The sequence below is a fragment of the Gorilla gorilla genome, chromosome 9, assembly GCF_029281585.2.
Source record: "Gorilla gorilla gorilla isolate KB3781 chromosome 9, NHGRI_mGorGor1-v2.1_pri, whole genome shotgun sequence".
In the NCBI taxonomy this organism is placed as follows: Eukaryota; Metazoa; Chordata; class Mammalia; order Primates; family Hominidae; genus Gorilla; species Gorilla gorilla.
This window is the reverse complement of record NC_073233.2, coordinates 53,926,495-53,942,278: the sequence shown is the minus strand read 5'-3', so window position 1 is coordinate 53,942,278 and position 15,784 is coordinate 53,926,495. Positions and strand designations below refer to the sequence as shown.

At 43.9% G+C, this 15,784-nt stretch overlaps 1 protein-coding gene across 12 annotated transcripts in view; it reads left to right on the top strand.

The window, feature by feature from the left end:
- The window catches only part of CELF1 (CUGBP Elav-like family member 1), an 87,631-nt gene that overhangs the window by 8,092 nt on the left and 63,755 nt on the right, over positions 1-15,784 (top strand). Inside the window, exon 1 of one of the 12 annotated variants that reach the window (XM_063711183.1) lies at positions 8,151-8,266. The exons of the other annotated variants lie outside the window; for them this stretch is intronic. The gene's annotated coding sequence lies outside the window, so the exon portion shown is untranslated. Of the gene's footprint in view, positions 1-8,150; positions 8,267-15,784 lie in introns of those variants that run through there. 12 annotated transcript variants of the gene reach the window in all.

The following is a 15,784-nucleotide window of genomic DNA, read 5'->3' as shown; positions in this document are numbered from 1 at the left end:
CTATTCTTTGATTCTTGATTTTTTTATTTTTATTTTTTTGAGAGTGAGTGTCACTCTTGTTGCCCAGGCTGGAGTGCAGTGGCACCATCTCAGCTCACTGCAACCTCCACCTCCTGGGCTCAAGCAATTTTCCTTCCTCAGCCTTCCGAGTAGCTGGGATTATAGGCATGTGCCACCATACCTGGCTAATTTTGTATTTTTAGTAGAGATGGGGTTTCTCCATGTTGGTCAGGCTGGTCTCAAACTCCTGACCTCAGGTGAACTGCCTGCCTCAGCCTCCCAAAGTTGATTGCTATTAATATAATCCTATAGTTACCAGAACACATATACTAGAATTACAGTACACTGAAATGGTCAAAAGGCAAATAAAATAGAAATAAGAAAATTTTGATGAAAATCTGGAGAATTAAGTCTTTCTGTAATTGAGAGTTGATTTTTTGATTGTGGAATCCTTGAAATGGTTTGAAAGAATGATGTGACTTGAATGGGCTTTATAAACACAGCCTGGTAAGGATAGCTGTGACAGCTTGGGACAGTGGATTTGGGGTACCACCAGTTAACATTTCTGGCCCTGTTTTCCTATCTTTAAAGTGGAGATACCAACTCAGAATAGTAATGTGAGGATTAATTGAGGTAACTTATGCTAGGCACTGAACAGTGCCTGATACAGTATTGATAATGCTGTTTCTTTTTCCATGTGTAAAATGGGCATACCACTAGTCTCTTGGGTCAGTAATGCATTTCAGCCAAATGAAATAAATAACACAGGTGAACTGCCTAGGAGTGCCATACATAGATGAGCAGTAGCTACTATGTCAGTGTTCCTTTTGTTCCCTTTTATGAGTGCATTTTGTTTTGCATTTTCTTGTGTCTGTTGTGGCTTAAGGGATAAGATTTGTGTATCTGAAATGCTTTGGTAAACAGGGCGTTGTTCCTTGTGGAATACTTGGGTAATATGGTTTCCTAGATTTCATATTCACTGTTTCTACTTTGAGAGTCTACTGTTAGGAGGCTTCTGTGTTCAAAGAAAACTGAAAATTATAAATGAATATTTTGGATTTGTAATAGGGGACACCTGGGTCTCTTCGTAGTTTCAAGTGACAAGTTGAGGCGGGGAGGAGGGCTCTAATATTTAGAGTTGTAATGCAGATTTAAGACTTAATCAGTTTTAGCTATTTGCTTTGTAAACTATATTATATCAAGAGTCCTTATTTGCCGAAAACACCTTTCTTTCTTTTTTTTTAGAGACGGGGTGGGGACAGGGATCCACGGGTCCACTATGTAGCCCAAACTGGTGCAAACTCTTGAGCTCAAGCAGTCCTCCTGTCTCAGCCTCCTGAGTAGTTGGGATTGATTACAGGAGGGCAACATCATAACTGCCTTGAAGACAGTTTCCTTGATGAGACCTTTGTAAAATAACTGGTCTTGTCATAGAATTGGCTTAGAATCTTCTTAAAGTAGAGGTTTCTTTATAGAATTCTATAGTTATTTTTTAACCTCTGCTGTGCTGTGGAGGCCATGAGTACGTATTTGTTTATTTTACACTTCATTAAGTTCCAGATTTGTAAAGTTTGGGGCTTTTTTGGGCTGTTGTTGTTTTCTGAGACAAGGTCTCATTGTGTCACTCAGGCTGGAGTGCAGTGGCGTTATCGTGGCTCACTGTAGCCTCAACCTCCCAGGCCTCAAGTGATCCTTCCCCACCTCAGCCTCCCAAGTAGCCAGGACTATAGGTGCGCAACACCACGCTTGGCTAATTTTATTTTTTGTAGAGATGGGGTCCCACTATGTTTCCCAGGCTGGTCTTGACCCCCTGGTCTCCAGCAATCCTCCTGCCTCGGCCTCCCAAAGTGCTGGGATTACAGGCATGAGCTACCATGCTGGCCTTCTTTTCCATTAGAGACAGGATCTCTCTTTGTTGCCCAGACTTGAGTGCAGTGGTGCAATTCTGGAACTCCTGGGCTCAAGCGATCCTCCAGCCTCAGCTCTCCGAGTAGCTGGGACTACAGGTGCACACTGCTACACCTGGCTCATTTTTGTAGTATTTGTAGAGACGGGATCTCTCCTAGTCTTGAACACCTGTCCTCAAGTGATCCTCCTGCCTTGGCCTCCCAAAGTGTTGGGATTACAGGTGTGAGCTGCCGCACCCAGCCCTGTTGATATTTTCTAAAGATGAGCACAGTCCAGCCCTGTTGATATGTTGTAAAGCTGAGCACGGTGGCTCACGCCTTTAATCCCAGCACTTTGGGAGGGCAAGACACGCGGATCACGTGAGGCCAGAAGTTTGAGACCAGCCTGGCCAACATGGTGAAACACTGTTTCTACTGAAAATACAAGACTTAGCCAGATGTGGTGGTGCGTGTCTGTAATCCCAGCTCCTCAAGTGGCTGAGGCACAAGAATGGCTTGAACCCAGGAGGTGAAGGTTGCAGTGAACTGAGATCACGCCACTACACTCCAGCCTGGGCAACAGGGAGAGCCTGTCTCAAAAAAAAAAAAAAAAAAAAAAATGGAGAAAGTATCAAGAATGATGAGGTTTTTTTAGTGATTGCATTGATACCTAATGGATCTCACTTAATCAAATTTGATGTGCCACTTTTAGATATGTTCATGGGTGCAGATACGGCTTTATTTATTTGAGACAGAGTTTCACTCTTGTTGCCCAGGGTGGAGTACAGTGGTGCGATCTCAGCTCACTGCAGCCTTCGCCTCCCGGGTTGAAGCGATTCTTCTGCCTCAGCCTCGAGTAGCTGGGATTATAGGCACCTGCCACCATGCCTGGCTAATTTTTGTATTTTTAGTAGAGATGGGGTTTCACCATGTTGGCTAGGCTGGTCTCGAACTCCTGACCTCAGGTGATCCACCTGCCTCGGCCTCCCGAAGTGCTGAAATTACAGACGCACGCCACCGCGCCCAGCCCAATACGGCTTTAGAAAGAACTCTCCACTAACTTTATGACCTCCAGGTCTTCTTTTTATAGCTACATTCAGCTTTGACAAAATGGAGTTGAATAATTTTACTTTCTTTCTAAGTTATAACTCCATTAAAACTGTGTTTTGGGGGGAATGTCTTTAGTTTGGGGATTATGCAAAATGAAGTTTTTTGATTCCTGGGCTGTGTAATTTTGTAGTGTTATACTTTTAATTTCGAAGGGTCAGTAGTTTCCATTTTCTTTCTTTTTTTTTTTTTTTTGAGACAGTCTCGCCCTGTCACCAGGCTGGAGTACAGTGGTGAGATCTTGGCTCACTGCAACCTCTGCCTCCTGGGTTCAAGCGATTCTTCTGCCTCAGCCTCCCAAGTTGCTGGGATTATAGGCATGCGCCACCACACCCAGCTAATTTTGTGTTTTAAGTAGAGATGGGGTTTCACCATGTTGGCCAGGCTGGTCTCAAACTCCTGACCTCAGGAGATCACCCGCCTTGGCCTCCCAAAGTGCTGGGATTACAAGTGTGAGCCTCCACGCCTGGCCAAGTAGTTTCCATTTTCATAGTAACATTGCTACTCTTTAGCAAAATAATCATTAAGTTAGAAACTGTCACCACTTTCTCCTTGTTCTTTTACCTTTTTGTTTCCTGTGAGATTGAGGTAAACTCTTGCAGACTGTGTGAATATGTATGATATTGGTGATAATGTGAGGTGACTAATAGTCTGCTGTGAGTAGATTGTCTTTTTTAACCCAGTATTATTTGGACATCTGTTAAGTTTTTGTTAATTTCTGTTTTGTACAGATAATTTACTGTAGGCTTTTTCCAGTTGCTTTGTACTTCTAGCTTTTGTGTATGGGAAACATTCTACTTTTCAGCTCCAGCCGCTTTCCCTCACACTGCAGTCACATAGCTCAGCTAGTGTTTCTTTCCTGGATGAATTCTGTCTGGGTGTTGCTGCTGCTAACTTACCATGCTAGATTGGGTGGGATATTTTCAGTGAGAAACACCTGTGCCATTTACTGGCTGCTTGCCTGTTTTTTGTTTTGTTGTTGTTGTTGTTGTTGTTTGAGATGGAGTCTCTCTCTGTCGCCCAGGCTGGAGTCCAGTGGCGCAATCTCGGCTCACTGCAGCCTCCACCTCCTGGTTTCAAGCCATTCTCCCTGCCTCAGCCTCCCAAGTAGCTGTGATTACAGGTGCCCACCACCATGCCCGGGTGATTTTGTATTTTTAGTAGAGACGGGGTTTCACCATCTTGGCCAGGCTGGTCTTGAACTCCTGACCTCGTGATCCACCCACCTTGGCCTCCCCAAAGTGCTGGGATTACAGGCGTGAGCCACCGCGCCCAGCCTGCTTGCCTGATTTTGAGTGCTCTCTGAGCAAGAGTCTCGTGGGGGCCGAGGAGTGAAAGGAAGTCAGGGTGGTGATGACAGCTTGAAAATGCATAACTGTTTGACATTTGTCAGCTAGTGGGTGATTACTGCATGATGAAGCAGCACTGCTTTGTGTTCGAAGTCATTTTATAGCAGGCTTTCAACAAGGATATTTTACTGGAAGCTGTTTATGTGGTAAAAGATTATTTATCCCTTAGGTCTGTATTTTCTAGGTCTGTATTTCCCAGATGGCTAGAGCAAGAGGAGCAGACATCACTTTTCGTGTTTAGGAATGCTCTTCAGCCCCTCCCTGCTCATGATTCAGTATTTGTCATTTAGTGCACAGCTAACCTTTTTCATGAGGCTTTTCCTGTCCATTCATTCCTGTACCTGATGTAGTATTTTATTATTTCAGCAAGATTTTAAGCTTTTTGAGGATGGAAACTGCCTTACTGCTTAGTGTATTGCATATACTTCAGGGGAGTGGTTCAGGCATATAGTCCCTACTCTAATTATACCTTGTGGTTTAGCCCCTCTTGTAATATCTTATTGCACCAGAGGTGGACAGCTGGCCCAAGCTGGGCAAATCACTTTGTCCTAGGAATTTGAGATTGGAACTGAGATTCAAGTCTTTAAGATACAAATAGTCACCTACATTCAGAGAACTCAGGACATAAAATCAGATGATGGTATGCAGCCAAGTTTAGGCTCGTACAGGTGGAAGCAGTGAAGGTCATTCCGTAGGGAGGGAGAAGTAAGTAGATTTCATCTGGAAAGAAGCATAGATGAGAAATGCAGCTCTGGAGAGAGGGCAGCCATCCACATGCAGAACAGAAATCTGGATGCCTAAAGACTTTCCAGGTGTGGGCCTGTTTGGAGTTCTTGGGGTGGTCTAGTACCCTTTCAGTTAACTCTAGTTTTTGTGTAAGCTTTCTGTTATTTTCAGCCAAAATAACTTTGAGTTAGACTTAGTACAGAGCTCTGCACAGCACTTGTAAAATTTGAAATTTAGAATCATCTTGTCAGGGATCATGGCTCTTTGGAAGAGTAGCTGGGATTACAGGTGTGTGCCACCATTCATGCCTGGCTGATTTTTTGTATTTTTAGTAGAAACAGGGTTTCACCATGTTAGCCATGACTGGTCTCGAACTCCCGACCTCAGGTGTTCTGTCCACATCGGCCTCCCAAAGTGCTGGGATTACAGGCTTGAGCCACCACACCCAGCTGTTGGGAAGAGTGCTTTTTTCCCCCATACCCTCCTTAGCCCCAGGCAAAAGGCTGCTGGAGGTCTTGACTCCTTCAGTATATACATTTGCATTTGGTGTTTAGAATGCTTTGCCAGATCAAGATTATGAGTTTATTTTTTTAACAAGTTTTTTTATGATTATTTGTTTTTAATTTTTTTAGGAATATGAGCCTGTTAAATAATACTGCTGTTTCAGATAGGAAACTTAAAGTGAGCCATCAGTTTTAGAGAATTTTTGTTTGTGAGGCATATGGATTCAGTCTTTTCTTCATTTCTAGTTAAGTGGCGTTTGTTTTAGTTTCCTGATTGTTTCCTCTTAAAAAAATGTTGATGGGCTTGAGTGGAACACAATAATGTGGGTTGAATGGCTGTTGAGACTTTAAACAAAGGGTAATGGTGAGTGGCTGTGTGCCCAGTTGATGGAGTCTCTCTGGTCCCAGCTCAGTAACTTCATGAATGATCTGTGAGAGGAGCATCACAGTGGTGTTTTTCTCTTTGAGAAATGTTAATGAGGGAGAGGGGGAAGCTCTGAGAAAGACAGTTTAGTGCTTCTAACGTGATTTTGTTTTTTTCCTGTGATCTTTTGGTTTGTTAGGTTGAAAGACTTTATTCCAGAGAAATGTAAACATTCCCTGTAATACTAATGAGCAGGAATTAAAAAGAGACAAGCTAGTTTTGAAATGGAGATTTTTTTTTTTTTTTTTTGAGACGGAGTCTCGCTGTTTTGCCCAGGCTGGAGTACAGTGGCGCGATCTCGGCTCACTGCAAGCTCTGTCTCCCGGGTTCACGCCATTCTCCTGCCTCAGCCTCCCGAGTAGCTGGGAGTACAGGTACCCACCACCATGCCTGGCTAATTTTTTGTATTTTTAGTAGAGACGGGGTTTCACCGTGTTGGCCAGGATGGTCTTGATCTACTGACCTCGTGATCCGCCCGCCTGGGCCTCCCAAAGTTCTGGGATTAGAGGCCTGAGCCACCATGCCCAGCCGAAATGGAGATTTATATACAACCTGGTACACAGCCAACATCAAGATTCTGTCTTCCATATATAGATAATGTAGGATAGAAAAAGCTAGAAGATATTATTTGATATCAGAGGTCAAATGATGATTGCAAATATATCTAAACAATATTATGGGCCAGGCATGGTAGCTCATGCCTGCATTACCAGCACTTTAGGAGGCTGAGGCAAGAGGATTGCTTGAGGCCAGGAGTTTGAGACCAGCCTGGGCAAATACAGGGACTCTGTCTCTACAAATAAAATTATTTAGCCAGGCATGGTGGTGCACACCTGTAGTCCTAGCTATTTGGGAGGCTGAGGCAGGACTCAACTCCTTGAGCCCAGGAGGTTACAGAAAGCTATCATTGTGCCAATGTACTCCAGCCAGCCTGGGTGAAAAAGTAAAACACCTTTCTTTAAAAAAAAAAAAAGAAAAGAAAAAAAAGAAAACAAAATGATTATGCCTTTATGTGTTGTGTGTGTCGTACTAAACCCAGTGCTGTGCATAGAGGAAATTTTACAGTCTATAGTGTTACATAAGTACTGGGGCCTTGCATAAAGTAGATATCTGGTAATTATTTGTTGACTACTCCATGTCTAGTCAAATGGCACTTTAATTTTATGTTTTGGAACAGTTCAGTATTAAGGATTAGTAATAGGAAAAAGACTTAACATTTTAATTCTGTGAATTTAAGTCATTGTCTTCTGAAGATGGAGTACCTTAAAAGCTCCAAGGAGTTATCTGGAAAAAAATGTAAGCAGCTTTCCATCGAAAGACATTATGGTTAAGGTTTGTACTGTAGGCCTGGTGTGGTGGCTCACGCCTGTAATCCCAGCACATTGGGAGGCTGAGTCGGGTGGATCACGAGGTCAGGAGATCGAGACCATCCTGGCCAACATGGTGAAACCCCATCTCTACTAAAAATAACAGAAATTAGCTGAATGTGGTGGTGTGTGCCTATAGTCTCAGCTACTCAGGAGGCTGAGGCAGGAGAATTGCTTGAATCCAGGAGGTGGAGGCTGCAGTGAGCCAAGATGGCGCCACTGCACTCTAGCCTGGGCGACAGAGTGAGACTCTGTCTCAAAAAAAAAAAAAAAAAGATTTGTACGGTAAAAACCTTGTGGAGCCCTGATCTTGAAACTTCGTATTTTATATTGCCTGAACAGTCAGAAGGCTCCTAGACAACTCTGATTTTGGCTCAGTTTTCAATAGCTCCAAAGAATAAGAAAAGGAGAATCTGATATTGCTGGCAGTCTGCACTCTTGCCTTTCTGGGCCAAGACATGCTTTTCCAAATAAAATCAAGGAAATAGTAAACCACTAGTAAAAATGAGTAAAGCATCCAAGAGTTTGCCTCCTGTCATGTCCTGTTTTCTCCTTTTTTTTTCTAGGCTGTCTGATATTAAACTCATGTGCCAAAACTGTACTGTGGACTTGTCCTTCCTACTTCCCCTTTCAAGCTGATGGGAAATGATTAATGGAAAGACATCATGTTTATTATATATTCATTGTTTTTATTGCGTGCTATTTCTGTTTAATAGTCTCTGCATACATTTACAAGTGCAATTTTTATTTTTTATTATTATTTTTTGAAATGGAGTCTCACTCTGTCACCCAGGCTGGAGTGCAGTGGTGTGTTTTCAGCTCTGCAGCCCCCGCCTCCCAGGTTCAAGTAACTGCCTCAGCCTTCTGAGTAGCTGGGATTACAGGTGTGCACCACCACGCCCAGGTAATTTTTGTATTTTTTTTTAGTAGTGATGGGTTTTCGCCATGTTGGCTAGGCTGACCTCCAACTCCTGACCTGACCTCAGGTAATCTGCTCACCTTGGCCTCCCAAAGTGCTGAGATTACAGGCATGAGCCACCACACCCGGCCTACAAGTGCAGTTTGTTAAAAAGCTTTGCAAACCTCTTTACTGAGCTAATTTGGGTTATAGATAGCATTGGGAAACTATCTATCAGTCTGTCTGTCTGTCTGTCTGTCTATCTATCTATCTATCTATCTATCTATCTATCTATCTATCTATCTATTTATGACAATCTCGCCTTGTCGCCCAGGATGGAGTACAGTGGTGCAATGTTGGCTCACTGCAACCTCCGCCTCCCGGGTTCAAGTAATTCTCGTGCCTCAGTCTCCAGAAGAGCTACTACAGGCCCTTGACACCATGCCCAGCTAATTTTTCTATTTTTAGTAGAGATGAGATTTTGCCATGTTGGCCAGGCTGGTCTCAAACTCTTGGCCTCAAGTGATTCACCTGCCTCAGCCTCCCAAAGTGCTGGGATTACAGGCTTGAGCCACCATGCTGGCCAGAAACTATTTAAAAACAAACTCTTGGGCTGGGTGCAGTAGCTCATGCCTATAATCCCAGCACCTTGGGAGGCTCAGGCAGGCGGATCACAAGGTCAGGAGATCAAGACCATCCTGGCTAACACAGTGAAACCCTGTCTGTACTAAAAATAGAAAAAATTAGCTGGGCATGGTGGCACACATCTGTAATCCCAGCTACTTGGGAGGCTGAGGCAGGAGGCTCGCTTGAACCTAGGAGGTGGAGGTTGCAGTGAGCCGAGATTGCACCACTGCACTCCAGCCTGGGCTACAGAGCAAGACTCTATCTCAAGAAAAAAACAAAAACAAAAAAACTTGTGGGCATGCTACAGGAAAGCTTAGGTGAGTAAATATAGCAAAACAAGACAGGATTTTTTTTTTTTTTTTTTTTTTTTTTTTTTTGAGATGGGGTTTCGCTCTTCTTGCCCAGGCTGGAGTGCAGTGGTGCAACCTTGGCTCACTGCAACCTCCACCTCCCCAGGTTCAAGCTATTCTCCTGCCTCAGCCTCCTCAGTAGCTGGGATTACAGGCATGCCCCACCATGCCCGGCTAATTTTCTATTTTTAGTAGAGACGGAGTTTCTCCATGTTGGTCAGGCTGGTCTCGAACTCCTGAACTCAACTGATCCGCCTGCCTCGGCCTCCCAAAGTGCTGGGATTACAGGTGTGAGCCATCTCGCCCAGCCCAAGACATAATATGTTTGTGGAGTATCTTAATAACTATTGCCTACGGTAGTTAATGGTATATCTTATCTCCATAGAACCATTTTTTTTTTCTTTTGGTTTGTGAATTTGTTGTATGAATTGGTTCTGAGTTTGGTTTTCAACACATTTAAATGGAATTTATATTTAGGTTTCAGTAGTTATTAGTGTGAGGGATACTCTTGAAATTTGTGCCAGGTACTTTTCTGGCTCAAACTATTATGGATCAGGCATAGGGTAGCTGAAGTTCTAGATTATTACTGTGGAATCAAGTGCTGTTTTTGTTAATGTTCATTTGTCTGGTATAAGTTTGCTCTGGGGCTAAGCTAGATCTATGGAAAGACTTAACCCTTTTCCAGAAAGCTTCCAATTTAGGGAAAAAAAATTTTTTTTTTCTAATTCTGACTGTTCCACTTCTGAAAAAAACAGATCCACAGATCAGACTTGTAAATGATCTGTTTTCTTAAGATATCTTCTAACAGAATGGGTCTCCAGGGAACTGAGTGACAACACACATTTAGCTGGGAGTGGCAGTTCATCTCCCTAAATGTAATTTAACATCACATTTATCTACACACCGCAGTTTTGGAGGCATACTTGGAGATTGAACTTATACTTCTCTTGGCTTATTTTATTTTATTTTATTTATTTTTGAGATGGAGTCTCGCTCTGTCGCCTAGGCTGGAGTGCAGTGGTGCGATCTCTGCATACTGCAAGCTCCATCTCCTGGGTTCACACCATTCTCCTGCCTCAGCCTCCCGAGTAGCTGGGACTACAGTTGCCCACCACCACGCCCGGCTAATTTTTTGATTTTTTTTTAGTAGAGACAGGGTTTCACCATGTTAGCCAGGATGGTCTTGGTCTCCTTACCTTGTGATCTGCCTGCCTTGGCCTCCCAGAGTGCTGGGATTACAGGCATGAGCCATCGCACCCGGCCAGCTTTATTTTTATAATTTTGTGTCTGATATATTTCTAACATAATTGTGTAGAGAAGCTGAGATTTCTTGAACTTTGGAAAACATTGAAATCTTGATAGAAAAAATACTAAATATGGCCAGGTGCTGTGGCTCACGCCTGTAATCCCAGCACTTTGGGAAGCTGAGGCGGGGGGATCACTTGAGGTCAGGAGTTCGAGACCAGCCTGGCCAACGTGGTGAAACCCCATCTCTACTAGAAATACAAAATATTAGCCGGGCATGGTGGCAGGCGCCTGTAATCTCAGCTACTCCGGAGGCTGAGGCAGGAGAGTAGTTTGAACTAAGGAGGCGGAGGTTGCAGTGAGCAGAGATCGCGTCACTGTACTTCAGCCTGGGCAACAAGAGTGAAACTCTATGTCCAGAAAAAAAAAAAAAAAAAAAGAAAAGAAAAAATGCTAAATATAACTTATATTGTGGTCTGGAAAGAAATGGCAGCATACATAGGTCATAGAAACTTCAGTTGAGTTTATATTGATGTAGCTGCTTTTATGAAGAGGGAGGGGAAAAACTGAGAGTTGAATATATTTAACTATTGTGCAGGAGAGTGTCACTAAAATAGTTTTAAATATTCCTTTTTTTTTTTTTTTTTGTGGTAGAGTCTCGCTCTATTGCCCAGGCTGGAGTGCACTTGAGCAATCTCAGCTCACTGTAACCCCTGCCTCTTAGGTTCAAGTGATGCTTCTGCCTTAGCCTCCCAAGTAGCTGGGATTGCAAGTGCCCGCCACCATGCTCAGCTAATTTATTTATGTATGCATGCATGTATGTATGTATGTATGTATGTATGTATTTATTTTTTGAAATGGAGTCTCACTCTGTAGCCCAGGCTGGAGTGCAGTGGTGCGATCTCAGCTCACTGCCACTTCCGCCTTCCGGGGTTTAAGCAGTTCTCCTGCCTCAGCCTCCCGAGTAGCTGGGACTACAGGCATACACTGCCATGCCTGGCTAATTTTTTTTTTTTTTTTTTTTTTTTTTTGAGACGGAGTCTGGCTCTGTCGCCCAGGCTGGAGTGCAGTGGCGCCATCTCAGCTCACTGCAAGCTCCGCCTCCCAGGTTCACGCCATTCTCCTGCCTCAGCCTCCTGAGTAGCTGGGACTACAGGCGCCCGCCACCACGCCCGGCTAATTTTTTGTATTTTTAGTAGAGACGGGGTTTCACCATGTTAGCCAGGATGGTCTCGATCTCCTGACCTCGTGATCCGCCCGCCTCGGCCTCCCAAAGTGCTGGGATTACAGGCGTGAGCCACCGCGCCCGGCCAATAATTTTTTGTATTTTAATAGAGAGGGGGTTTCACCATGTTGCCCACGCTGGTCGTGAACTCCTGAGCTCAGGCAGTCTGCCTGCCTTGGCCTCCCAAAGTGCTGGGATTATAGGCATGAGCCACTGTACCTGGCCAATTTTTGTATTTTTAATAGAAATGGGGTTTCACCATGTTGGCCAGGCTAGTCTTGAATTCCTGACCTCAAGTGATCCCCCCGCCTCAGCTTCCTAAAGTGCTGGTATTACAGGCGTGAGCCACTGCGCTTGGTCTAATATTTCTTCAGAAATGTGTACTGTATGGTACTATTTCTTGAAGGTAGCTTGCTGAAATAATAAGATCAGCTTTCTGAATTGCCAGATCCAGAACATCAAAAAAAAAAAATACTGTGATCGAAAAAAAAAGCCTTCTGGATCCACCCCCAGGAATCCTAGTGGGTTCCCATGGTAACAACCTCTTTGCTTACAACTTGTCACTGTGTAACTGTCACTGGGGTTCAGAGAAAAGCCAGTATAGCAAGAACTGTGTGGCGTTAACAACTCCTTAATAAAATGCTGTTGCACATTTGCAATGAGCCAGAAATAGAAAAGAAAGTTTCAAGGTTTTAATTTCTGTGTTCCGTTAATTAGAAGCTTTAAAAAGCTGCCTAATTATGGTAAGGTGCAGCAGTGGGAAGGTGGTGGGTGGCCCAGGCAGGCATAGGAGGGAGAAAAAGTAAGCTATAGGCTGAAAATGTTAGCAACTTCAGAGATTTTTTTCTTCTTTAATCCTATCATTTTGAAAATGAGGGACATGGAATGCCTTACTTAAATTCACATAGAGATAGAAGCAGGAATTTTCCCAGCACTGTTCTGTTGTCTCTACCCACACATTGGATTCACCTTTCCTCTACTTTTCATAGTGGAATCAGTTTCTGAGGTTAGCAAAGGACCTTTACAAAAGTTATGCAGAGAAACTTTCTATCCATCGAAGGAATCCCTTCTACAGCATCCTGGGCAGGCAGCGTCTGCCTCTTTCCTCAGGTGGAGGTGACTTGTTTAATTGGCAAAAGCCCCTCTACTGGAGTTCAAAGGGAAGATAGTTTTATGTGGATTCCCCATTTTAAAGCTATACACTGTTTTTCTCTCATCATAAAAGAGCAATTGTACACTGGGCATGGTGGCTCACGCCTGTAATCCCAGCACTTTGGGAGGCCGAGGTGGATCACCTGAGGTCAGGAGTTTGACACCAGCCTGGCCAACATGGTGAAACCCGTCTCTACTAAAAATACAAAAATTATTTAGGCCTGGTGGTGGGTACCTGTAGTCCTAGCTACTCAGGCAGCTGAGGCAGGAGAATCGCTTGAACCTGGGAGGCGAAGGTTGCAGTGAGTTGAGATTGCGCCACTGCACTCCAGCCTGGGCGACAGAGCGAGACTCTGTCTCAAAAAAAAAAAATAAAAATAAGAGCAGTTGTAATCAGAAAAATTCCCAAATGTTTTTCAGTAGCCTGTTTATCTACATTTAAGTCATGCTTGTCAGTCATGACAAGAAAAATAATTCTTTAAAGGAATTATGTCATGCCTAAACCCTAGAACTTTGAAAAGATAATGCCATATTTGGAACAAGCTAGTCCTTTAACAGGTGGGAGGGAAGAGATGATGATAAATGCTATATTGAGTTTAAAGTACTTTACAATGTGCTTAACGAGAGGAGATGATTTTGAGCTAAAGAATATCAAAACAGGCCTCAAAAATACTTCTAAGGCAAAATCAGAAGCCAAGTAGGCAAATTGTTTTGTGTTTTTGTGGTGCATTTTGCGAATGCTTTTGTCATTGTTTCTAGAGTAGGTATATCTATACAAAAGTGAGCTTGGGGTTCAAAAATAATATTTCGGGTCTTACTGTTTGTTTGTTTGTTTGAGATGGAGTCTCGCTCTGTTGCCCAGGCTGGAGTGTAGTGGTGTGATCTTGGCTCACTGCAACCTCTGCCTCCCAGATTCAAGCAATTCTCCTACCTCAGCCCCAAGAGTAGCTGAGACTATAGGCGAGTGCCACCACGCCCGGCTAATGCTTTGTATTTTTAGTAGAGATGGGGTTTCACCATGTTAGCCAGGATGGTCTGTATCTTGTAACCGTGTGATCTGCCCACCTTGGCCTCCCAAAGCGCTGGGTTTACAGGCGTGAGCCACCGCTCCTGGCCTGTTTGGGTTTTTTTGTTTTTGTTGTTGTTGTTGATGTTGTTGTTGTTGTTGTTTTGATTTGGAGTCTTGCTGTGTTGCCTAAGCTGAAGTGCAGTGGTGCGATCTCAGCTCACTGCAACATCGACCTCCCGGGTTCAAGTGATTCTTGTGCCTCAGCTTCCCCGAGTAGCTGGGATTACAGGCATCTACCACCATGCCTGGGTAATTTTTGTATTTTTAGTAGAGACGGGGTTTCGCCAAATTGGCCAGGCTAGTCTCAAACTCCTGACCTCAGGGAATCCATCCACCTCAGCCTCCCAAAGTGTTGGGATTACAGGCATGAGCTACCATGCTGGGCTTTTTGTTTTAAGACAGGGTGTTCCTTTGTCGCCCAGGCTTGGAGTGCAATGGCATGATTGTGGCTCACTGTAGCCTTGACCTCGTGGGCTCAAGCAATCCTCCTGCGTCAGCCTCTCAAGTAGCTGGCACTACAGGCACATGCCACCATGCCTGGCTAATTTTTTCCATTTTTGTAGAGACAGGGTCCCCCTGTGTTGCCCAGGCTGGTCTTAAACTCCTGGTCTCAAGCAATCTTCCTGCCTCGGCCTCCGAAAGTACTGGGATTACAGGCATGAGCCACTGTACCCAGCCTTCTTCCTCTTCTTAAAGTCTGGTCCTCTCTCCCAGTTTTCATGTCTCACAGCCATCCTTTTGTCTCTGATACCGCTTCTTAATTCTAAACAGCTATATTCTATAAGCTGCTACCAAAGAGAGAAACATCATCCTCTCTAGACTGCCGCGGAGTCAGTGCCACATATACCAAACTGTCTGATCTGTGACTATGTCCTCTTTTGACTGGGCCCACATTAAAGCATGTCCCAAACGCTATCTTGATATATGTCCTCAGTAGCAATCTTGTTTTTTAAGCCTTCCTTTACAGGTTGATTCACAGTGGGAGAGAGCCATGTTCAGAATTTTTTTCTGATAGCCTGAATTTTCTTCTTGTCTTTCGTGTCTTTGCTTCTATTTATGTTCTTTGTACCTCTTCTTCCTTGAACTGGCATCTTCTGCATAGTTGACTCTATTATATCATCTCTGGGGCTGCAGAATAAAATGTGGAAGATTTTAAAGTTAAGGTTCCCAGAATAATGTTGTCACCCACATTGCACATATGTCACATTTTGAGTTTACTAGTTAAGCCTCTAAATATGCACTTTATATACAATATGCGCAGTGCGATGATTTAGGTTGCCATGAGAACCTAAAAATTTTAGGCTTAAATGGTTCGGTAACAGACACTTTAAAATTATCTTAGATGAAGGCTAATTTTTTCTTTTATATACTCTTTACAAACTGAGGCATAAGGCAATAGCTGTTCTCATATAGTACTTCTGCTGACAGGTTGGGTGGCTTCTTTGTTTGCCTACCTGTTATCAGTCCCCTTCATTCCAGTCTTTCATACTCTGGTGTCGTGTCCCCTGCCCAAGTATTTGTCTCTCTTTTTTTTGAGTCTTACCCTGTTGCTCAGGCTGGAGAGCAGTGGCGTGATCTTGGATCACTGCAACCTCCACCTCCCAGGTTTAAGCAGTTCTCCTGCCTCAGCCTCCCCAGTAGCTGAGATTACAGGTGCCTGCCACCACACCCAGCTAATTTTTTTTTTCCCCGAGTCGGAGTCTCGCTCTGTTGCCTAGGCTGGAGTGCAGTGACAGGATCTCGGCTCACTACAACCTCCACTTCCTGGGTTCAAATGATTCTCCTGCGTCAGCCTCCCAAGTGGCTGGGACTATTTTTGTATTTTTAGTAGAGACAGGGTTTGCCATGTTGGCCAG